The following is a 26,769-nucleotide window of genomic DNA, read 5'->3' on the forward strand; positions in this document are numbered from 1 at the left end:
GAGATCCAGATAAAGCTCTAGAAGAAAACTCACCAGTGTAAATATGCAAATAAATCTGATTTTTAATAATGCTTTCAGATTGCTCTAATAGTGATCAATATGAGAGGAGTCTTCTGAGTAAGAGTTAAGCCTGGTACACACCTCCCGATCAGCCGTGCAGTCTGTCCCATGTGTGACCCCCTGCCAGCTGCCGCAGAGCACCATACACACTGTGCAGACATAGCACAGTGTGTACGAGCTGCTATGACATCGGGAGGTCGAGCCGACAAATATTAAACAGAACATTCAATGCAACCTCCCAATCCTGACCGTTGCAGGAGAGTTAAAAGTTGTTTGTCATCTAATGCTCCTGCATCAGGACAGCGTACACACTTATACAATCCAACGGCCGTTATCGAAAGAAAGACCCGACGATTGTATACTCTAAATAGAAGTTTAACATTTGTAAACATCAAGGGGTAAATATACTAAAGTGAGAGTTTTTATAAGTGGAGATGTTTCCCATAGCAACCAATCAGATTCTAACTATTATCTTCTAGAAGGTCCTAGTTAAATGGCAAGTAGAATCTGATTGGTTGCTATGGGCAACATCTCCACTGCTAAAAACTGTCACCTTAATAAATTTACCCCCAAAAAACTCCAAGATAGTGAAAAAACCTGAGGAATATGGCTTGTGTCAGGTATGTTGCCCATTCAGATTGGGCCATATCTCAGAGGTGTGGACCGCTCCGCATATGTGCACAAATACACTCCATTTGCATTTGTTTCTGACACCCATTTTGCTTCCAGCTCTGCATTAGCCCCCAAGTGTCTGTCGGCTGGGTAACCTTGCCTTACAGAAATGCACAGTTGGACTGATGGATTCATATATACCGGGACTGGACCAGTGGAATGTAGTTGTTTTGTCGACAGGTAAAATGTGGACAGCATAATTGTGCCAGCAGTATCCTATTAAACACGATGCTTTACCATATTAAGTGGAATTTAAACCCCGACTAGGACTTTCAGCCTCACTTTTACAGATAAGTCGAAAACAATAAAAAAAATGTTATAAAAATACAAAAAAAACAGTTCTCTCTCTCTCTCTCTCTCTCTCTCTCTCTCTCTCTCTCTCTCTCTCTCTCATAAAATCCCCGGTTTAGGGGTCGGTCTGTTCGTTCAGGCTAATCTCTTGAACCACTGGACGGATTTTAATGACGTTTTCACTATTCCATACAGCAGGAATACAACAGGTCGAGGAAGGTTTAGAACCATTCATCTGTGACAAAATATTGCACCAGTCTGCTGTAGGAGTTGGACAGGGTGCTGAAACAGCAAAAGACAGTGAGAGCCATGCAATGTGCACTGTTGCTTAGCATCAGCCTAGAGAGGGGAGGGAATCAGGGACTGAGCATGGTCATATATGAGGCAGACAGAGAGTGAGAGAGACTCCAACAAACCCATGAAGATGCTCTGATGCAGGCACAGTAGCCAAGAAGGAGTCAGGGGAGGCATAGCTATTCATAAAAAAATCAAATAGTAAAAACACTACCATCGGAACAAAAACATTTATGGTTAGTAACAATCGAATTCCGATATCCAACTCTATACTGAACCTGCAGACATACTCTGGCCACCACACCTCCACCGTGAAGTGCTCTCTCTCCATCAAGATGTTCCCGCTCAGCTACACACCCTTACTGAACAGGAAGCACCTCCCATGGAAGTCTGTGCTGTTCTCAGACAGGGGCACGGTGAGGAAGACAACAGGAAGCCTAGGAAATACAGGGTACATTGTGCAATAAGGACACTGCTCATCACCATGTGCGGCAACTGAGGAGGGGTGCACATGGAGGCCTCGGAAATATAAACAGGTGCCCCAGGGACATGCTTTTGATAATGTTTATGGTAGCTGCAATACAAATCTCTCATCCATGATCCTCATGACCTTCCCAGCATATCCCAGTGGCCGGGCCCCAGCCAGCTGGAGGGCAGCAGCACTGGGGGTTGTGGTGACACTGGTGAGATGCAGGAGTGAGAAGCAGGGGGTTGTGGTGAGATGCAGGGGACTGTGGTGACATGGCATAGGTTGTTATGAGATGCAGGGGGATTTGGCAAGATGAAATTGCTCCTGTGCAAAACCATTGTGGGTTGCTAGTTATAAATAAATTAAGATACACATAATACTATTGACTTCCTAACTGCATATACTGTAGATGTAATTTAAACGGGATTATAATATTATGAAAGATTGGTAATTTCTATCACCAAAATCATTTTCATGGCTTATTTAAAAAAAAAGTAATGCTCAATTTCCTGCTGATACTGGCTGGGAGCAGTATACAGTAACTCACTGCATTACCAGGCAGTTGTGGACCCTTTAGAGTATGCGCAACCTTAGCTTCCAATATATTCAAAATATTATTTTTTTTACAGAATAAATTAACATTATTTTATTACTACTTTATTTCCATTTTATATATATATATACTTTTATTATTATAGTTGCAGTCTTCATGCGGCTTCATTCATTTCAGTACCTTTCAGAGATATCCTTCATGTTAAAGTTAGGTGGCTTCAATGGCGTCCCTAGTGTCCCAGCACCCTAGGCAGCTGCCTAAAGCTGCTTAATAGTAGCTCCAGCTATGTATTTACAACTAAAATGCTGAGATGGTTAAAATGATTAAATAATTAAAATTTGCATGAGTACCACTTCAGCATAATGCCGCCGGCATTATGCTGTCTATATTTTAACTGTCTTCATTAAAAGTGTCTACAAAATATACCAAACCCTAACTATTGACACAAAAACTGAAATGACTACTGTCTGAGCTATGTAACATGCGTTACATCCTACCAGGACATTACCTCGAAGATGAGGGAGGTGATTCAGCTGTTTATAAGCAATTGGCTAGGTGATTCTTCCTACCATTGCTAGAGTGCAACGTACTAGGGTAATAGGGTAAAGAGGGTAATACTTTATGTTTTTGCCCATGATGCTGATGAAGCCTGGGACTTACTGTAGCATTGTGGATATGTTTAATTTAAATTGCTTTATAGGAGCCTATGAATTAACTACAGTATATTATTGCTATTAAAATGTTACTAGCTAATTGAATTTTGCAGTAGTTGCCAGCATAATTATCCTGGAATTTCCGGGAGGGTCCCAAATATAAGCTAAAGAGAACACCACACCCCAACCCACTTCTCCCGTGATGGGGGCGTGATGAAGCTATGAAATGTATCATCCTGGCCCTTCCTCAGGTGATCATCACCGCAAATCATGCCATTTGTTACCAGGGGGCAGGGCTGTGATCAGGCACTTTGTAGTGCAATGCTTTCCACCCCTTCCCACCTGGTCCTGACTCTCCTTTTGTTTCTTAGAGGTAAAAGAAGAAAATTTGTCAAGTATGGTTGCCAGCTGGCTATCACAGATAGTTCTCTTAGTAGCCATTAGGGATTAAAATAAGCCAAACTCTTAGGATAATAAAGTTTCCATGTGAGACATAACTGTTCGATTTCTCAAAAAGCAAATTGAGGACTTACTACAAAGGCATTGTGACAACCCTTATTGGGGGTACCGTAACTTCATCATATATAGGGATTACTTGGGTGATATAATGTAGCTGTTGTATCTCAATGAATTCAACAATATGTTTTTTTAAAGTCATCATTCCGGAAGATAATCATTTTTATTTATGTAAATTAACACTTCTTGAAACTCATCCCGTGATTATTTGCAGACAGTGAGAGTATTGCACTGGGGTCGGAAACATTATGGATACAATCACAGAGATGACAGCTAGTCCATTCAACATTTTATAAATACAGTTGGAGCTCTCCACTTTATGAGAAACATGAAACAGTGTCTTTCTAGAATAGAAGAGAACATTCAAACTCAAGCATATACTATATGTGTTTCATTAATGAATCTTCAGCTCTGCCAGACAGTTTCAATATTTAACAAGGTACAACATAATTATTTCATTAACAGCTAAAAGTGTTATGATTATTGTTTATTTATACATTGCTACCATATTACACAGCACTTTACAGATAATATTTATTAATTCACATCAGTCCCTATTCCATTGAAGCTTACATAATCCATTTTTTTGGAAAGTGGGAGGAAACCGGAGCACCCAGTGGAAACCCATACAAATATGGTGAGACGGAATCGGTATGAGATGCTGGCGCTCGGGATCCCGGCAGTTAGAATCCCGATTCCGGCATCTTGAAAGGGTTAACATACCGACATTTGTTGGTCGGTATGTTAACCCTCCCCCTCTCCCTACCCTAACACCCCCTTTTTGGTGCCTAACCCTAATCCTCCCCCCTTAGTGCCTGACCCTAACCTCCCCCACCCCGGTGCCTAACCCTAACTCTCACCCCTTAGTGTCTAACCCTCCCCCTAGTGCCTTACCCCGCACCCTAAATCTAACCCCCCCTAACACTCTGATACTTACCTTCTGACCAGTGTCGGGATTTCGGCACCGGTAATAGGAGCGTCGGCATCCAGACCGCATACCTGTGAGCCCATACATACTCTATACAGATAACACCCTGAATTTAATCAAACACATAGCCCGAGTGCTGTGAGGCATTGATACAAAACACTGTGGGGCAGATGCAGTGTTGAATGCGTCAGTTTTGCAGAAGTATCTTGCGTGTTCTTACCGGAAGTCTGTAAAAATCACATTGCCGAATAAAACGGGGACAACACGCTTCCATTTTCTGAGGTGCTCCATGTTGCCGCCCCTAGAAGCCAGCAGATTGTCAACCTCCTGCAACATTTGGGGCACTGTGACATCGCAGCCCCAGATCTGCACATGTACAGTGCGGGTTCTGCGCATGCACAGATCTAAAAACATTGGAGATGTGAGTAAACATCGGGGTTACGTACATCTCTGAGTTAGACCCTCTGTTGCATCTCCATTTGTCACTAAAGGGACATAGCAGGGTGTTCACCAGTAGTTAAAGTTTAGTCTCGCATATTAAGGGTGTCAACTGAGTGCTATATAGATGGATATTTTGTACCAAGGATACAAGTGTGCACTGAATATGATGACAGGTATGAGACTAAGGACCTGACTCAGATGATTCAGAGTCGGTTGGTAATGCAGCCACGTACGCAATAGTGGTTGCAGGAATATGCAAATGCTTATCTCAGCTTTCCCTTTGTGCTCGATTGATGAGACAACCATTTTCAGACTGCATGGTTTGTGTATTTGGAGATTGTAAACACTCCAACATCGACACAGCATCGGTCGCATCATCAACATTTACGGTAGCCTAGGGTCTACTGTAACTACTGTCATCAAATTCAACTAAACACGGCCTCTGAAGCTGTGGATTTGCGATCAGGAATGCAGCAGCGTTTCCCAGCCAGGTTGGGTACACGATCCAAGTGCACAGAATGCCAGCAGGTAAGTAAGTGGTTGAAATACCAATGCCTGCAGGTAAGTAATTTAACCCTTCCCCTAACCCTACACCTAACCCACATTTCTCGCAGTCTAACCCTAATCCTCCCCTCCCGCAGCCTAACCTTAACTCTCCCCCCTTGCAGCCTAACCCTAAACCTCCCCTTCCGCAGCCTAACCCTCCCCTCCCGCAGCCTAATACTAACCCTCCCCTCCCGCAGCCTAACCCTCCCCTCCCGCAGCCTTACCCTAAACCTCCCCTTCCGCAGCCTAACCCTCCCCTCCCGCAGCCTAATACTAAACCTCCCCTTCCGCAGCCTAACCCTCCCCTCCCGCAGCCTAATACTAACCCTCCCCTCCCGCAGCCTAACCTTAACTCTCCCCCCCCTGCAGCCTAACCCAAACCCTCCCCTCCCGCAGCCTAACCCTAACCCTCCCCTCCCGCAGCCTAACACTAACCCTCCCCTCCGGCAGCCTGACCCTCCCCCTAATGCCTAACCCTAACTCTAAAACTTACCTCTGGGATCGTAGCTGCCGGGATTGTCGAGCCGGGATTCTGACCCTTGTGAACGCCAGTATTCACTCCCATTTCAAGCCCATTAAAGGACCCCTTTTTGTGAACACTTTCAGTCAACACCCAGTCTCCACCTTAAAACGCCCATGGATTGCAAACCCCTTCTCAAGTGAAAGTGATGCTGTAGGCAATTGTGATCACCATCAGACACTTGGGTTCACGCGTGCTCTGTAAGGGATTTCTGGAGTTATTGTGCATGTGCAGTAGCAAAACATAGCTTAACTGCGTAAATATTGGAACTGCATTCATCTGTACAGATAGGCACAGATTGGTTGTATAGAAGTGTACAGATAGGCACAGATTGGTTGTATAGAAGTGTACAGATAGGCACAGATTGGTTGTATAGAAGTGTACAGATAGGCACAGATTGGTTGTATAGAAGTGTACAGATAGGCACAGATTGGTTGTATAGAAGTGTACAGATAGGCACAGATTGGTTGTATAGCAGTGTACAGATAGGCACAGATTGGTTGTATAGAAGTGTACAGATAGGCACAGATTGGTTGTATAGAAGTGTACAGATAGGCACAGATTGGTTGTATAGTAGTGTACAGATAGGCACAGATTGGTTGTATAGAAGTGTACAGATAGGCACAGATTGGTTGTATAAAAGTGTACAGCCCTGCATACGGATAAATACTTGCCTTTTATCCATGTACGCAATGTGGGTTGGTTGTAAAATTATAAATGATAAAGGCAAAATATCTACAACTCCTTCTCCACTATTGCACAGTACTTGTATTATTGCAGATAATGAAAATATATACAACTCCTTGCTAGTGCGTGTCATTCCAATCATATTCCCCTTCTTTTTTTCAGGCCCTCCCTGATCTTCACAGCTACAGACAGTAGGCATACACATATATGCAGTTACCCAGTCACATGGTAGCCCAGGGGTGCGGGGAAGAGCCCCGGGCTTCTGACCAAGCCTGGGGTTCGGGAGAGGGGGGACCCCTTTTTTTGAAGGTCCCCACTTCCCCTGAGATCCCCGGCTTGGCCTGAGTGGCTTGGGCTGATAATGTTTTGGCCACAGAGCCCCGGTAATAGGCTCTCCGGGCTGTGGCATGACAGCCCAGCCATTTTGGGTCTGGTGCTGGTTTTAATTATAGGGGGACCCCTATGCAATTTTTTCCCCCCTACAATTAAAACCAGGACTGGCCCTGCAGCCAGGTGCTGGTTCCTAAATTACAGTGCAACCCTACTCATTTTGTTTCCCGTAATTTTAGGAGCCAGGACTGGTTGGCAAGTCCGGGGCTGGTTAGGCTTTTGGGGAGACCCTACGTCATTTAAAAAAAAAAACATTTAACACGTTTTTTACAGGTAGACCACACAAGCAGCCTTCACATATTTCACTGATATGTGGAGGCTGCTTGCCTGGGTGAGTTTTGCAGAGAGAAAACACTGCAATCTCGGGTAAGTAATCTCATCTAAACTCGCAATTTGGGGGGAAAAACTTGTTCTGCTTCACCATCGGAAAACTCACTTTCAGCTAAACTCACTTCTTAGTAAATTTGCGAGTTGAAAAACGGGAAACTCACCTGAGTTTCGGCGAGTCAAAGTGAATTTAAAAAAAAAAACGACCAAACTTGATTCTTAGTAAATTTACCCCTTATAATCCCTTTCTTGGGCTCAGTTGCTTAATAGTAGAGATGATAGTAGTCCACAAATGGACTGGGGTGAAAATATCAGAAAATAGATTTAATGATACAATTTCTCCTATATACAGGAAGATAATGCAGGGTTGGTCTTAACTGAGTATATGCACCTTTGGAAACAGGAAATCTATCTCTATATGATTGTCCAAGCATAAATGGGCATAACGTATATATTTTTAAATGTCCTGAGTATGTTGTGGAAATGTCTCTAGGACTAGGTTGCAATGCCCTTCTCATTAAACTGTAATATGTGCAATCAAGCTGCTGAAGCTGGACAGCACAATTGAATCAACAAACCGTTCAATTAACCTTTGCTTCTGTGCTGGTGAAAGTCATTTTATCATGGCACTGCTCCTGCACATGCTGACTCTGCCTCCACGAGATCATTCAGCAGCTGCCTCATCCCCCACCACTGCAATTTATATGTTCTCTCCATGACTGCTGGGGCTCCTTCTATATGTGACAGGGGTTGTGACATTTCTTACAGCTAGCATGACAGTGTGCAGCTTTAGATCATACTACTAGTGTATGTTTGGTGCCTGCTCTGGGCAAGTGTGATCTGTACTCATGATCATTTTCTTGCAATGTCTACCATGTCACCCGCCCCAGGGACTTGTCCCGCTTGCCCCACCATTGTTATGCCACTGCTCCCTAGACTATTGTCCTGCATCTGTGTTTTCATCACCGCTTACCTGCATGGCCTCAAATCGAAGACAATCTAACTATCATAATCCTCGGACGCAGCAGCAGATCACAGAAGCCAGCAAGAGGCGTCTACTTACACAGGACAGTGCCTGCGACATTAGCATATTATTGCATAGCCGCTGGGGCTGTACCATAACGTACAACTCTAAATCAGGCACATAATTAACAATGTAACTAGCATTAATCACATATAACAAAACTGGCCTCAAGATGATTATTGGAAGTCCTTAATACCAATGAGAGTTCAAACTGAATCTAGACCTATCTATCGTATATCCATAAGACACTGTCAATATTAATAACCTTTGCTTACCATGTTGATCATTTGTTTTTATCTGTCAGTAGTCTAGATACTATTTGTCACTTAAATTCACAAAGCGTTTCCATTGCCTTGTTTTATCATCTCTTGCCCTTACCTCTGGTTTCTATCTCCTGCTTTACTAGGAGCTTTACCTGTGGATTGTCTCCGATCCCCCCATATTCCTGTGTATCTTTAGTTGAATGTAAGCAACAGATGACATAAAAAAACAATCACTAACAATCAAGATTTTTGAATCCTACATGGACAGGACTTTATATTCTTCAGTGTCCAGTGATCACAGTGTATTACAGAGATAATGCTGAGCAGATGCAGGGTTGCAGAATATTATTAAAGTCTGTTCTACACAAACTGTATCATCACATCAACTAAATCTGATGCGCCACTATATCTCACCATGGCCGGACTCTTTAGTCGGGAAGGTTTCAGCAGGAAAAAAAATCCCAGCTTGGTGGGCCTTACTACTGCTGCTACCCTAGACCCAGACCACAAATCCAGGCCTATTGTATACAATGCTGGTGACATGAAGAACAAGCAAGAGAAAGCAAATCTATGCATACAGTATGTGCAGCTCTGCAGGATATCAACACAAGAAACAGAGACCTTTTTATTTCAGTACATCATTGTTGTACAGACACAGTACTGCAAAGAAGCTCCTCTGGCCTAGGGCTGTACGCCTGTTAGCTTTGATATTTTTTCCTTTTTAGTTACAAGTCTTGCTTCTTTGATATGTATCACATTTGAAAATAATTTGGTCTTTGGTGTGCGCTGTTTGGTATATTTAGAACTACAGTATAGAAACTATAATGGCCTGAACATCTTGGAATAGTTATTAAACTTAGTCATACTGTACTAAGGGGGGAATTCAATTGTTTTGGGCACCAGTAGCTCCCATCTAAAGTGACGGGAGAAATTCAATTGTTTGTGCGACCTGCCCCATGTTGGTCGGGACGGCTGCATTCTTGCACCCAAAATGCATGGTATTAGCTGCATAAAGTGATGAGAGGTGCAAAGTGCCAGTTAAGGTGCCCAAAAGCTGGGCGCGCTGCAGGTAAGGCTCCCAAAAACCCTACTTTGGGCAAATTTCTGTTTGCATCGCAAGAGGCTATGAGCTGAAAACCACAATAAGTAATGGGTGCCCAAAACAATTGTATAGCTCCTGGTCACTTTAGACGGGAGCTACGTGTGCCTATAACAATTGAATTCCCAACTAAGGGGTAAATTTACTAAGAATCGTGTTTAGTCGAGTACATTTACTAAGAATTGTGTTTGGTCGAGTACATTTACTAAGAATCGTGTTTGGTCGAGTACATTTTCTAAGAATTGTGTTTGGTCGAGATGCCATTCTCGGGTGTGTTTTGTCTATTTTCTCGGAACAGAGATTTACTAAAGTCAAGCACGGGCGTAATCAAACTGCAATTCACATGAAAAAACAAAGCAATACACCATCAGAACGACTCGTAAGTACTTTCAATAGAAAATAATACAAAATGTAATTCTACTAAGAATCGTGTTTTCAAACACGGCTGTGAATTGATCAAACTCGGTTTAAAATTGAAGTTTAAAATAGACTACCTCAGGAGCAGAGAGTTTGCATGTTTTTGGATGTGTTTGTACTTTACATACATTGAGCATTAGTATAATGGCTATAAAACATTTCTATATTGTGTATTGTTTGAAAACTGTTATTTAAATGTATGTAAATATACCATTCTTACACTGAATAGACACAATTACGCCCACATAAAGTGTTTACACAGTAATGACACCATTTTGTTGTAAAATATTTATTTGTTTTTCAAATATATGCAAAATTACCATAAAGTGACATAGATAATATTTGGTAAATGCTAAGTACAAACTTACAAAAAAGTGTAGAATATGGCAGATAATTTAAGGTAAACATTACTGTGATAAATACAGTAGAATGTTGAGGTATTTTACAAACTGTTAAAATACATTGTTAGCATACGATAACATGTATGTAATTTACGTAACTTATTATTAAACTGGTAATTGTGGTTATTTTTTCAGTTCTTTCCCCTAGGTCCCTTCTTTCCACTCCTGGGCTGCTGTGAGGCAACTACTACTGCAGTGTGTTCGTCTGGGTGGTGCTGTGACTGGTGTTTTAGTTTATGATGTGCGCCTCCTGATGTACTGGCATTTGGATCAGGTAAGCGGCCCAACATTTGTGTGACTAAATTTAACATTGTACCATTTAGGTCACGAATTGCAGTGCTCTGGTTTTCAATTCATTGTATCAAAGTATCATGAAACCTGTTGTTAGATCCTGAATATTTAGTAATGTGTTATGGAATCTGCTACTGGACTCACAAATTTGTTTTAGACAGTTTGCTATTCTGGTTTGTTTCATCGTTTGTACGGACATGAATTGATTGCTCCTTAGAAGACTTCTATTCAAGGCAGTTATTTAGCTCATTTGGGTTTGGAGTAGTCTCATCTGCTGGGTTTGAAAGTCAGTCATATTTTGTAACCATGTCTTGCTCTGTCTCCACAGGTTCAACATCAGAGATGTTATTCACCAATTCCACAGGATTGTCATCCAAACCTAGAACAGACAAGTGGGTAAGTATTCTTTGGTAAATAACAATTACTATATACATGTGCATTGTAGGCTACAATGTTTTGAAATTACATATCAACAAATTTAATGTATAGAAGTTACAGGGGTATTCAATAAGTATCCTACAGCCACGGAGGGGCTACACATCTCAGCATGCCTGTACCACACTTTGGATTCAGACCATGCTAAAAATGTGGCAGTGCATGCTGGGATGAAGTGAAGCTTACTGACCATCCCTGTTGTATACACATGAATGACATCGTTGTATGTATTGCTGTTTTGATTGTAAATTGTGTTATGTTAATGTGTTTGTGCAAAATTCCCAGACTCACCTTGCAGAATTGGTGATTGTGGCCCAGCAGTCTCTTCCATTCGCCGCAACTGTGTTTGCCTTGTTGGCTCAGGGTCGGTACAGGCTTACTGGCATCTTGGGGGTTGTGCCGTGGACGGACCTACAAGAAAAGCGTGAAACAAACATTAGAATTTTGGATTTGCGTATCTACAAAAAAAAGTCTTTGTGCATTTACCTATCAGCTTCATTAAAGTCTGAAGCATCTCTTTGTGGTCTTCTGTGTTTCGAAAAAAAATGCAGAGAAAAATAAAAACACTAAGGGGTAAGTAAATTTACTAAGATTAGAGTTTGGACGAGATTGCAGTCTCGGGTGAGTTTAGTCCGACATCACATGGGTACACTCGTTTTTTTGTTTTGGCAAGACCCGGGGATGCTACAGGACTTAGGTGAGTATTGGAAATTTTTTTACAGGTACACCCATTGGATTACTACTTGGAGAAGTGGACAGAACTTCTGGTTGTAATTCCACAAGTGCCAAAGAGCAGGCACGCTGGCACCTGTAGTTCCACTGTAAAAAAAAATAGTTTCTATAAATTTTTACTACTATTACCCCCGTAACCACAGCCCAGGGTTGCGGGGAAGAGCCCCGGGATTCAGCCTAAGCCTGGGGAGCACGGGAGATGGGGACCTTTCACCGGGTCCCCTTGTTGCGGCATTACACCCCCTCCGGATTGGAGTCCGGTGCTGGTTTAAAAAATAGGGGGACCCCTACACAATTTTCCCCCCCTTATTTTGAAAACCAGGACAGGCTCAGCAGCCCAGGACAGGCTCAGCAGTGCAGGTTCCTAAAATTCAGGGTAGCCCTACTCGTTTATTCCCCCGTATTTTTATGAACCAGGACTGGCTGAGCAGCCCGGGGCTGTTTATGCTTTTTTTGGGGGGGGGGGTGGCCCTAAGTCATTTTTTTTACATTTAACCCTTTTTTGACAGGCATAACACACAATCAGCCTTCACATTTCTCACTGATATGTGCAGGATGCTTGTTCGGAAGAGAACACACTTGCAAATCTCTATCTAAACCTGCAACTCAGGTGAGAAATCTCGATCTGCTTCACCATTGGCCAACTTGATCTAAGCTAAACACACTTAGTAAATTTGAGAGTTTCAGAAGCATCAAATAACCCAAGTTTCTGCGATGCAAATCTATTTAAAAAAAAAAAACTCGATCAGACTCGATTCTTAAAAAATTTACCCCTAAGTATTTCGACCCTTGACAATAACAAACTAAATTTTACACAAACATTACCAAAAAAAACATAAAGTTGTCAGACTCCCCCCTCAAAAAACCCCCAAAATCTGGCCTCTTTGCTTCAACAACACAGCAGCAAATGTAAACCATAAACACTACAAACAATGACACCCATGCTACTACAGGTAGAGTCTCCCATAACCAAGTATCCCAAAATATGGAATATTCTGAAATACAGATTTTTTTTTTAGCATGACTGAGATACTGAAATCTTTGCTTTCTGATGGTGCAATGTACACAAACTTTCTTTAAGACAAAAAATTAGAAATATTGTATAAAATTACCTTCAGGCTGTGTGTATAAGGTGTATATGAAACATAAATGCATTCTGTGTTTAGACTTGAGTCCCATTCCCGAGATATCTCATTATGATATGTAAATATTCCAAATTACGGAATATTCTGATATCCAAAATACCCCTGGTCCCAAGCATTTTGGATATGGGAGACTTAACCTGTATAAATATCTATACCAGACACAAAATTGTACTGGGAAGTTATAAATACACAAATGTTGATGAAAACCAGTAACATAAAATATTATAAAATATTATAACAATATGAACAATAAAATACATGTCAAGTTTGTAAAGTGAAAAAACAGCATTGGAAGGGATGTAGTTACCATCCCAGAAGTCAGAATCCCGGCAGCCAGTATCCCGTCGGTAAGTATTAGGGTTAGGTTTGGGGTTAGGATTAGGCACTAGGGGGAGGGGTAGGCTGTGAGGGAGGGAGGGTTAGAGTTAGGCTGTGGGGGGAGGGGATTTAGGGTTATACTGTGGGTTAGGGAGAGGTTAGGGGTTAGTGTACCTGATACTGTCGAGAGTCTGACAGTCGGGATGCCGCTGTCTGTATTCTGACCGCCTGCAACCCGACCATCAGGATCCCGTACCTGACCCCATTATAACATACACAACACTGCAATTAGACTGCTGCACATTGATAAACAAGTGTACATTGATTTAATTAATAATAAAATAAAAAACCTGTAAAGTAAAAAGTGATTTTTAAAAACACAAGTGCTAAGACATAAAACAAAGTAGAAGTTTAGTAAAATATGGTGACTTACCAGGCCATCTGGGGGCATCTGTGTCACGGACGTGTAGTCGACTTATGACCTCCGGTGGCCTAAGGACCATAAGTGGCTCTTCATAGTCCAGGTAATTGGCCTGGTAAGGTGATCCTTCGCCCGTTCTGCATGCTTGCTTTGTTTCCGTGGCCTTCTTTGCCTTTACACACCTTTTAATGTTCCAGAACCTTTTCTTGCAGTTATCCTCGGATCTACGAATGGCCTCCGTGGCGTTTATGGCTCAGCCTCAGACTATTCCTGCCCAAATTGCATTCTTGTAGCATGTTGAAGTGCTTGCAGCCTTGCGTCCAAAAAGTAAATGGTGGTGCTTTATCACCTCCTGCACCAATGCCATATTTTCTGGAAACATAAACTTGACATTAAGTCCAGTTTTCATCTTGCCTTCTGAGTAGGCACCTCATCACTGTCATCTGAGCTTAGGGACTCAGCAGCAGCCACCTTCTCTGCCTCAAGCTCTCCCTCCCTCTCCTCTGCCCTAGGGAGCACACATTGGGCGATATATATCATGAGCGTTCTGGCGAGTGTGTACCCCCGATATATCTGTGAACGATGACGTTCACAGATATATAACATCTGCTCTGCAGCACAGCAGATGGCCGATATATCTGCAGTTATATCAGCGCATCTGGCTGTGTAAGGGCGTCAGCTGATCGCCCGTACACTTGTTGCAGGAACCGCCAGTGACTGACAGCTCAATTGGGCGGGCAAATTCAATGCCTGCTCAGTTGTGATGTCAGGGAACACACATCGAGCGGCTGATTGGTAAGTCTATATAGCTTACCTGATCGGCTGCCTATCAGCGGATCTATTGGCACAGTGTGTACCCAGCTTTAGAAAATTAAAACAAACACAGACATCTCCTACCGCTACACTAAAATCACACACACACACAAAATAAATTTCTAAAGACTGAAAACTGGAAACTGACAAGACGACAAGAATAAACACAATTCTACTTATACACACCAAGCAACAATGTAAACTCTGAAAGATCCTCCTGTGGGTTAGGTACAGGATGCTGGCGATCGGGATCCTGGCTGTCAGAATCCTGACAGGGTTAGGATACCAACACCTGTCAGTCGGTATCTTAACCCTCCCCCTCTCTATACCCAACCCTCCCTCCCTCCCTGATGCCTGAACCTAAGCTCCCCCCTAACTTAACCTCCCCCCCTCCGTATCCTAAACCTAACTCTCCACCCTCAGTGCCTAACCATCCCCCTAGTGCCTAACCCCTAATGCTAACCCACCTCCTAACCCCTGCTGCAACTCCACAAAACACTCCTAACTCTCTCCCTGCCAACTCCTTACTGCAACCCACGAGGTTCAGGCTGTTTGTTTTTATAAGATTTTCCAGTTACAAGATGACATGTGACAACATCAACTAATCAGAACACGATTTTCGGGTTCATGCATGTATATTCGCCTGTATTCGGAAATTTACGCCCGTATTCCGGAAAAGCGTGATCGAGTAAACTCGATTACAGTTACACCATCACCATCCGAAAACACGATTCAGGCAAACACGATTCTTAGTAAATTCGGGTGTTTGTTGTTGAAAAAAACGCACATGTTCCAGCGATGCCGATCGTGTTTAATCTTGACAAAACACAATTCTTAGTAAATTTACCCCAAAAAGTCTATTCTTATTGCCATAGAAAAACATGATCTGATATCTGGGATCTGCAAGATTATCTATGTGTAATAAGTGGCTGACACCTTACTCAACAGAACAATGGAGCATTATATAATTACACTTATATATATTTCTAGAACTTTAACCAACTATATCACTTTCTACCTTCATTGCTTTAGTTAATTTTGCTTTCTGCCTGTGAAATAGAAAATAATCTCATATGAAAGTGAAAACTGAGGGCCTGATTCAGCAAGGAACGCAGTTGCTTATATGAATGCAATCTATCGATTGTTGCGTACTGAGCGGGGGGGGGGGTGAGGTGCGTCAAAGCAAGCGGGGAAGGGGGCTGGCGGGGGAGGGGGGCTGGACTCCACTGGCTTCTCCCCTGCTGCTTCACAGTCTCTTCGCAGCCAGTCTTCAAGCTGCACATTCGCAGCTTCAATACAGGCTGCAAAGAGACAGTTAAGCAGGAGAAATGTCCCTTTTTTCCGAAGAGCTGTCTCCGCAAAAGGAGCAGCTTTTCGGAAGTGATAATTAAGTATAGGAGGCCTGATGAATGCCTCCAATACAAGGATTGAACTTGCAGCGAGTTCAATCCTTAATTATCACAGGGGATATTTTTCCCTTAATGAATTAACCCCTAAATGTGACCTTCCATGTACTGTATATGTGTGTGTCTATATATAAGTGACCCTTCCTGTATATGTGTATGTCTCTATATGTGACTGAGGTGAAGGAAGTGCTTATTAATTTTGATTCTTCCTTACATATGTAAATTTGCTCCACATATTAATTTTCTAATATGAATTTCCTTTACATTAGCCTGTTCTTTATAATATGAATATATTTTATACCAATTCTGGTTTCTGTATTAGATTTAATTTGTATTTAGATTTAATTTGTGGTTTAAGGTTTTTTAAGGTGCACTTTCTAATGGGTTCCATACAAAAGATCAACAATGAAAAGGTCAACAATGATTTTGTCGACACAAGAAGCTCGACATGACAAAAGGTAGACAGTACAGAAGGTCGACATGTACAAAAGGTCGACCAGTTCAAAAGGTCGACATGGAAATGGTGACACATATATATTTTTTTTTAGGGTTAGGTGTAGGTTAGGGACTAACCAGAGGGTTAGGGTCAGCCACTTAGGAGGGGAGGGACAGTTAGGGTTAGGCACTTACCCTGACGGTTAGGATTTGGCACTAGGAGGGACGGTTAGGGTTAGACACCATGGGGAGGGTTAGGTTGAAGATTAGGGTTAGAAAAAAAAGTGTCAACAATTTCTGTGTTGACCATTTCCATGTCGACCTTTAGTGCCTGTCGACCTTCTGTACTGTCTATCGACCAAATTATTGTCAACCTTTTTATTGTCGACCTTTTGTATCATACCCCTTTCTAATACAGAATCCTTTGCATCCTGCATGTATGTAATTTGGTGTTTGTGTCTTGTGTTTATTGTATGTATAGCACTTTACTAAAATATGTAGGCTAAGTAAATAGCAGGGTATGAATAGTTTAGATGAGGGGTCCGTAACTGGTATCTTGTCTAGGACCCCATGGGATCTTAATCCAGCTCTGACGCCATATCAAAAATGGCTATGGTAACCCTTTGCATTGAATGCATATGAAAAAGAATGCCTGCACATGAATGTGTTTTGGTAGTCATGACATTTATTGAACAGTGTATAGTAACAGTAGTGCAATATATATCAATATACCCAGGATGTGATAGTCTCTTATCTTTTGCTGACACGCAAGAAAAGTCAGGTCCAATCCAAAGGTGAAGCAGAAGGGGCAGCAGTACATGACTATACCAATGATGGCATAGATTTTCATCTGTTATATTGTTTTTCATACCATTCAACTTTTTCCCAAATATGTTATCCCAAATATGTTATCCATGGGCCTGACTCAGAGATGTACACTAATGCAATCACAGCTGCTGTGTTTGAAAATATGCAAATGTCACAGACACCATGATATGTATTGAGATACCCACAGGGGCCATCGTAAATCCAAGTAACTGCGTACACATGCGCAACCGCTGTCACAGATAATTCCATAATCAGTAATTTCAGTAGCCCTATGGTCCTGCAGAATGGCCAAGTGCATCGAGACGCTGGAACTACTTGATCTGTATACGGGATCGCAGTTGCAGGCTTAAACATGCCTTGAAAATGGTCGGGAACAGGGGTGCGTTTTTGCCGTCACTCCCGTTAATCTCCCCCAACAGGCCCTGAATGTCAATCACTACGAGTGACATTGCTAACGTACAACCATGATGCACGCGCAGTCGGCCAATAATCACTCCATATCGGCATTGCGAACATATCTGAATCAGGCCCCATTTACATTTATATTCTTAGTAGAAATAGTGTACCAAATTAAATATATATATATATATATATATATATATATATATATTGCGGCTTTTAGCAACATTCTAAGCAAATATGACTTATATTGTGAAAAATATATATTATTCCTTGCAAAATTACATTTATTTTACTGTATAATTCTGTAGATTATAAGTGATGTAAAGAAATTGCTTATGCATATGTATAAGGAACCTTTTCTGGTGGTCATACTGTATTTAGGAATGGTATATTGCAGTGGTTCCCAAACTGTGCGCCGCGGCACCCTGGGGTGCCTTGGGACACTTGCAGGAGTGCCTCAGGTTGGTGTTTATGGTCAATGTAATGTAAAAATGTGGACAAACAGAAGTGCCAACCTGTCCACCACCACATAACTGAACCTAAGGATGACAGGTAAGCACAATTTACTTCACTTTACTACTTTACTACATTTTTTTCTGAATTTCTCAATAACAACATTTTGGCTAAGGGTGCCGTGAAAACAATGCTGATACTTTAGGGCGCCATGATTCAAAAAAGTTTGGGATCCACTGGCATATTGCATGGTGTACATGATCCTGACGGTCAGAATCCTGACGGTCACGATGCGGGCTCCGGAATCCTGGCGGTGAAAATCCTTACGCATGTTGGTGAGTATTCTACCCCTTACACTAACCCTCCCCCTAACCCACCCCTCCCACTGTCTAACCCCTTTGGCAGCCTAACCCTAAACGTCCCTTCCCTCAGCCTAACACTAACCCTCCCCCTAGTGCCTAACTCTAATCCTAATGCTCACCATCATAGGGATTCTGACCGTTGGGATTCTGGAGCCGGTTTCTGATGACCGTGGGGATTCCGGAGCCGGTATTCTGACTGCCCGGATCCCTATTGTATATGCTGCTTGGGAAATGTCAATTTTCGAACAAATACTTTAAATTATTATGTACTATAAGTGCATCCCAATACTGAATAAGTTTGCTTATGTTAATAGCAGGCATTCAAAACAAATATTACTCTATCTTCTACCTTTATAGAGTACTATATAGTTTGTAGGTAACCTTTGATTTATTGACTGGTTGCATGGTATTGTAACAATAACATATACAGTAGCCACGGTAACATCAAAGGTTAGAATTGCCATAGCATATTGTTTAAGAGCCTGTCACAGTTATAGTACATTTCACAGAGTTTGTAGCAGTAAAATAATTGTTCTAAAAACATTTCTGTAGGTTTTGTCTGTATCGTCTTATTAAATAATAGCTTCAAAACATATATTTTTCTCTTTCATTTTACATTCTCTGACATGAATTGCAGGTATCATCCTATACAGTCTTAGGCTGGGTCAGCATATCGGATCCTGGGTACACATCAGAACAATGTAATGTATTACGGAACGAACACTAGTTCTGTCCTTCATGGGATATCGTCAGGTTTGATCTGTGCAGCACATCAAACCTGACGACATGGGAAGCGACCGCGGGAGCGCACGTATCATGCATACACACTGTACTATATACACGATTTGTTGGTCATATTTGGCTAAATCTACCAAAATGAAACAACACACTCCAGTGTGTACCCAGCCTTACAGTGCATCCAGACAGAACCATGAAGCTGATATTTTTGATGCAGGGGATTAATGTTACTCATACATCCATTTTTGAAGAAATTAAATCACATAAAACTGAGGCTATAACGAATTTCCAAGATGCTGGGCAGAGACAAGACCTATTGAGGCTTATTGTCTACATGAAGACAGCTCTGTGTACTGTTTTACCTATCCAGGCCAGTAATGATTGGAATTATAGGTGAGGCGCAATTGAAAACATACGGCCTGATTCACAGGTGCATGCAATAGAGCGAGCGCACATTATGAACAATTATTGGCATAGTAAGAATAAGAATGCGCTGTAAAGAAAGACACAATGCACATGCCCAATAAGTTTCCTTGCTGCTCACTGCTGCAGCTCTCAGTGCCATGTGAAGCCAGCGCACACAGTAGAATATTGTAATTAAGAAGGTGGGTGTGCACTGGGCATGAGCCTAGTGGGTGCACGCTACATGCGCGGACTGTTGGTGAGTCATGAGTAGAACATACTGTAGGTGTGTGAGGGGAAGCAACAAACAGCGAGAACACTATTACAGTACATCCTGGCATCTTAGGGTTTTCCCTGCACCTAGGTGAGGGCTGCAGCGAAGCAAGATACTACTGGTGATGAATAACTGGACCTCAGCTAACTCTATCTGTGGGGCTGATTCAGAGTTACACACTAATGCCGCTGCTGCTGTGTCTGTGTACACAGCTGCGATGCAAAAATATGCAAATGTCGCAGGAGATGTATTGAGACGCCCACCTGCGGCTTTGCAAATCTAAGCATCTGAGTAAAATGCCGCAACATTGGTCGCAGATTATTCCATTGTTGTTCTAAGTGAGTCTATGGTCCTGCAAAATGGACTTGGGAATTGAGACGCCAGACCCATAGTCCTTGTGTATCAGCTTACAGTCACAGGGTGAGACGCCCCAAAAAAGAGTTCACGACATGCCTGCGTTCTTTGCTGCCACTCCCCGTTACCTCGCCAAATGCTCCCTAACTGTCAATCACACTGGGAATAAATACTTGCTGCGAGCAACTAAGGTAATGTACCTTGTAGCATGCGTATACAACCGATAATCGCTCAGCTGCAAAAACATTGCGTAGTGTTCAACTCAGAATCAGGCCCATTGTCAGGTGAGGTTATTCCTAATGCTATTAGTAGCTTATTTATATGTCGGCCTAATACATAATGCACATCAATTACAATCAGCTCAAATGTAGAAGCATGTGTCACAATATTTGCTACATTTAGCAAATATGTCCTACTCTACGCAGGGCTGGTTCTACACCAAGTAGAGCCCAGAGCAAAGGTCGCTTTGATACCCCCTATATATATATGGACAGTATTGCTGTGGTAGCAATCTAAGTTCTTTACAAGTCTTAAGGCTCATACACACTAGACAATGTGCTGTATAAACAATATTGGTGAAAGGTTTCCCTTGAACTTTCTGTAGTGCAGGACAAACGATATTGGGTGTACACACTGAAAGATCTCTTTAAAGGGTACGTAGTTATGTGACCGGCGGCTGCAAGGCCGCCGGTCACAATCCCGATGGCAGAATGCTGACTAGGGATTTATGACAGGCGTTGAGATACCAAAGCCTATCATAATCCCGATTCCAGAATCCAGGACGACGCGGGCCCGTCCTCTTAGCCGCAGGAGGCGGGGGTTAGGTTTAGGGCACCCCAGGGGGACTTAGGGTTAGGCTAGTGGAAGAGGGGGGTAGGGTTAGGCACCCCGGGGGGAGTTTAGGGTTAGGCACCCCCCAGGAGGGTTACGTTTATGGTGCGAGGAGGGGGGTTAGGTTTAGGCACCCCTGGGGGGAGGTTAGGCTTAGGCACTAGGGAGGGAGGTTAGGGTTAGGCTGTCATGGTCGCCATGGAGAATTCCCCTGTTGATGGGGTGAAAGCTGAGGTCCCGGGTTGAGGAAGGAACCAGAGGCGTGGGGCCTGAATATAACATCTCCTCATCTACAGATGTCAGAAGTTGACGAGACCAGTCCAAAGGTGTGGAGTCTAACCAGCTGGGAGGTGTTCTCCAGTGACCCATTCAATCGGGATATGGGTTTAAGCTGCACCCAACTGGCAGGTCGCGGTCCTTTGAACTGGTGTCTGATACCGTGGGAATAGAGACTAATAAACAAAGGCCCTGGGAATATACTTCTAGAAGAAGTACTAGTACAGGAGATAGATACATGTACTGGAATGCTGGACGCACTGTTAAGACAAGGAAAGGCTCTTGTAAACTAGTTCTCCGGAAAGGGTCCTGGACGGAAACTTGCGTCGAGATAGGCATTTGATACTTATACACCAGAAAGGGGTCCTGGATGCTAATTTGTGTCGAGATAGGCACTAGAAACTTATACTCCAGAAAGGGGCCCTGGATGCTAACTTGCGTCGAGATGTGGTACTGTACAGGCAAGATGTTAGACGCACTGTTGCACAGAAAGTTGGCACTTGTTTTGCACACAGGCTAGATGTTGGACACACTGATGCAGAGAAAGTTGGTACTTGTTTTGCACACAGGCTAGATGTTGGACACACTGATGCAGAGAAAGTTGGTACTTGTTTTGCACACAGGCTAGATGTTGGACACACTGATGCAGAGAAAGTTGGTACTTGTTTTGCACACAGTCTAGATGTTGGACACACTGTTGCAGAGAAAGTTGGTACTTGGTTTGCACACAGGCTAGATGTTGGACGCACTGTTGCACAGATATTCGGCACTTGGATCACCAGTAGTCACGGAGGAACCTGGAACAAGGTACCAGCAAGAATACACTTAGTAGCGACAACGTTGCACAGGCAACTTCCTCTTGTCTGGAGACTGGCTTCATACCCTGCAGTAGCAGATCATTGGTAGACAGCGTCAGCTGACCACCACCATGCTACCATTGGGTACAGAGTAGTCAGGTGATGTAAACTGTCATGGCTGCGTCCATGATGGCAACCGCAGTAACCAAGGCAAAGCGCAACTCAAGGAAGTCTACATGGCTCTAAGAATAATACTCAGCGCTTTACCCTCTGCCGCACCTGACGCCTGACCACACGGGAGATCAGGGGAAGCCGGCGCTGGGGTGAGTAACGGCCGATCCTAGGTTGCAACCTGACATAGGCACCCCTAAAGGAGGGTTAGGGGGGGGAGGGGAGGGTTAGGGTACTTACCTCGCGCTGTCGAGATTTCCTCCTGTCGGGCTCACAGTGTCGGGATTTGAACTGGCGGCTAAACAACAGATATCTTTCAGTGAAGTCATTCTGTCACATCTCTGGACAGGCAATTCTTGACAAGGCACACTAACGGTCCAGGTTTCAAGGATAGCCATACTTGAGCACAGGTCTCTTAATTAGTACCTCTGTTATTTTGATTTAATCATCTGTGCTCAAGCATGGATATCACTAATACCTGCACTGTTAGTATGCCTTAAGGACCGAGGTTGGGAAACTCTGATCTATATATTAAAGTAAATACCCTAAGGGAATTATACATACAAAGTAGTGATCCTCCATCACTGTAAGTCTATCAGGGCTATTCAATATGGGTGCGATAACATTGTTTTTGCGTTAATATCGCAATTATGACATCATTATCGCAGGTTGTACTTTTACACTGTATTCAATATCAAAGACTTATCGCATTTTTGAAAAGTCGAAGTTAAAAAACGGGGATAAGTTTTCACCATTGAATAGGTGTCGAAAAAAAGTGCAGAATTGGGGTTTAGGGGTGCAGGCTTAAAAAAAATAGCCTGCACCCTTCAGAATGACCCCTTGAAACGATCTGTGTCAAAAAAAAAATTTAGAAAAAAAATGACATAAGGTCCCCCCCCAAAAGCCAAACCAGCCCCACGCTTGCCAGCCAGTGGTGGTTTCTAAAAATACGGGGAACAAAATGTGTAGGGTTCCACCGTATTTTAGAAGCCAACACCAGGCTGTAGGGACTAGTGCTGGTTTTAAATATAGGGGGCAAAAACGACATGGGGTACCCCCTATATTTAAGACCAGCACCAGACCCAACCGACCGGGGTGCAATGCCACAGCCCAGAGACCCAATCACCGGGGCTCCAGGTCCAAAGCATTACACCCCAAGTCGGTCAGCGCAAGCCGGTGATCTCGGGGGAGTCCCGAGCACCACAGGCTTACGCTGAAGCCTGGGGCTCATCCCCATACCCCTGGAGCGGTGGGTACGGGGGTAATAGGGGGGCCAAATAATGTAACACTATTGTACTTTACAGTGGGACTACAAGTGCCAGCATGCCTGCCATTTTGCACTTGTGGAACTACAAGTGCCAGCAGACATGCAGCAGCTGTAATTTCACTGTAAAATAAATAGTTAAAAAAAGACAAAACACACACACCGTGCCCAGTATAAGTTTATTACATACACCTACCCATTCACACATACTTACCTATACCAGATGTTCGGTCCCCTTGTCAAGTAGAAATCCATGGTAGCTGGATATATATCATCATGACACTGACTAGTATAAAGTATTGCACTTGAGACTATGCAGTGTGTCGTATAAGCACATATATATCATCGTGACACTGACTAGTGCAAAGTCTGCACAATCTTACATCCTGTAGCACAGGTAAAGCTGGGTACATACTTAACGATTGTGTACCCAGCGATGCGACCCATGATCCCAATGCTGACGACCCCACGGGAGCGCGCACTACACAATGTAGTGCATAAACACTGCATGATATTGACGATTTGTCGTTCTGATGCGTCAGACTCGGCCAAATCGTTATCAATATTGTGTAGTGTGTAGGGGCCATTAGTAACAAGAGGAAGCAAACTGTACTTATATATGGAAATCTACCTACATAGAAATAGCTTAAAGGCAACAAAGCAAATGTAGAGTTTCATTCAATCCATGTGAAGCCACAGTGTTTAATCCAACAGGACTCCAGATGTAGAAGTGCCTTGGCTTAGTTACCGCCTCTCAGGGATATAGGAATACAGTCAATGATTTTGTACCGCAAACCATTGGCAATGCTCTGTAAAGTGCCGTACAACTGGTTGGTCCTGTTCCTTACCCTCCAGGGCTTGATGTATTGTCGAGCAGTGCAGGACTATCCACTCCTTAAATTGTCGGGTGTTTTTACCAACATACAGAAGCCCACACAGAGGGCCTGATTCAGCAATGATCGCTATTCTGCTAATACGCACGCTACACAGTTGCTAATATCAGCTGTGATATGCAAATGTTTGCAATCACATTGCGATCACAGCCTAACATAAGGACACCCGCTTCCCCTTATTCACATCAGTATACTTGGGCAACATAGCAAAACAATCGGTAACATCGAGTAACATCGGACCCATACGCACAATTAAGGCAGGTCAGACCTCACTAAGGATTTGCTCACTTCAGCGCACACTATGAGGTCTCAGGCTTCGTATGGTCATGAAGTGGATAATTTATGCACACCCCTGCAATGCACTGGCATGCCTGCAGTCGTCCAACCCCCCCCTCACCACCCACAAATGGCACTACCGGTCAATCACTCTGCTCTGGGTTTGCGTACCCTCTGCAATCGCAGTTTGGATCGCAAATGCTAGTTCGCGCACACGCATGTGCATGCAGAGTGCAAATTAATTGACCGATTGTGTGCGTATTAGCAATTACGTTCCTTGCTGAATCAGACCCAGACAGCGGATGACATAGATTACAAACTTTGCATTTCATGTTAAAATAGGTCTTACCTGGAATCTCCTAGCAGAGTGAGGATGTGTGAATAAACTGCTTGCTTCCATATACTGTAGCTGCATGTAGTGCAATTGATGCACCGATAGCAACCAGTTGTTGGCTTAGAAAATGCTCCGGAGTAACTACCCCCAATTTAAGAATATCCATTTTCACTAGCCAGTCTTTGATATTTCTTGGACGTTTATAACAAGGCATCAGTGAAGTACCTGAAAGTGCTGGAAGATCAGGGCCCTCGGCTACGATATTCTACAGATCCTTTGCAGTATTTGTGATAGAAGGGTGTTGAAGCTGATTTAGTGGCTGAGACAGAATCGGTGTAAAATTAGCTTGGAGCGACGCCATCTTGCGAATGGCAACCAGACTCCATCTTAAAAATAAGTACGTGCACGACGCCATCTTGCGAATGGCGACAAGACTCCATCTTAGAAGTAGGTCACACAGCACCATTTTGTCCAAACTGCATAGTACACAAAACACAACGCTAAATTGCTAATAAATAGCAATTTGTCAAAACCACATAGGGCCTGATTCAGAGCCGTTCGCTATTTGTGGTCGTTCGTTTAAAAACAAGGGGTGGCTATTCAAATGATCCGTACGCACATTGCAGTCTGTTCACACCTCTAAGTCTGAACGAGCGAGCAAAACATACGCTCGTTTATTTGTTAAAAACGCCCCCTGGCCGCTCGCACCATACGTCATGTCCGCTATTTATTAGATTAATCGAGTACATCGACCAGCGTATGAACTGCTCGCTATTCTTGTGGTTGGTGTTTGCTACCACAAATTTGCGAGCAGTTCTGGCTATAAAATAACCCAGTGACGTGGTCAATGACGCTGCTGTTTTAAATATACACACCCATAAAACGCCCGTTTTGACCTTTAAGCACGCCTGCGTTCGGATCTCCACTCCCCATTTTCAAGCTCCTTCCCCTGTTACCACCCACATACGCCTCATTCTGTCACTCAAAATAGCAGGCACTCGCTATATTGCGTACCAACGATTTTCGGCCGCACTGACTGGTTCGCGCATGCGTACTAAAAACCGTACGCATGCGCAGATGTGCAAACATCGCTCGGAACGAGCGTACTGCCGCTAACGAGCGGCTCTGAATGAGGGCCATAGTACACAAAACACAACGCTAAATTGCTAATAAGTAGCACGGCCAGCTTTTTAACAATCTTCCCCAAACACATACCGACGGTGTTTAACATACATAAAAATGACTTTCCAACACATTAAAATCACCATGAACTTTAATAATGAACAGTGCAAAATAGTAGCAAATTAGTGGTGTTTTCCCTGCATTCACATTAACACATACACATGTTAAACAGTGCACAATGCAAAATAGCTAATTATTAGCACGTTAAGCTTTTTAACGATCCCTACACAACCAATACCGATTTAGTCCCATACACTCAGAGATACCTTTCCAGCTTAGTGCTGCTCACTAAGTACCCCACAGACCCCCAGACACACAACGCTATTTACATTCTCCCTTGCATGCATACACTTAAACAAATAGTTCCGTAGCGCAAAAGGGTTAT

The 26,769-nt window shown here is 43.1% G+C and overlaps 1 protein-coding gene and 1 long non-coding RNA gene across 4 annotated transcripts in view; both read right to left on the reverse strand.

Moving 5' to 3' along the window:
• AHRR (aryl hydrocarbon receptor repressor) overlaps positions 1-26,769 on the reverse strand; it is a 459,962-nt gene that overhangs the window by 338,171 nt on the left and 95,022 nt on the right. The gene's annotated exons all lie outside the window — the stretch shown is intronic.
• Positions 10,545-14,207, reverse strand: LOC148511387 (uncharacterized). Its single transcript, XR_015868735.1, has 3 exons — positions 13,906-14,207; positions 11,569-11,688; positions 10,545-11,221 (listed from the first exon to the last, which is right to left on the reverse strand). It is a non-coding gene; the product is annotated as an uncharacterized LOC148511387 (long non-coding RNA).

This window comes from Taudactylus pleione, unplaced genomic scaffold (genome assembly GCF_031769625.1).
Source record: "Taudactylus pleione unplaced genomic scaffold, aTauple2 ptg000309l, whole genome shotgun sequence".
In the NCBI taxonomy this organism is placed as follows: Eukaryota; Metazoa; Chordata; class Amphibia; order Anura; family Myobatrachidae; genus Taudactylus; species Taudactylus pleione.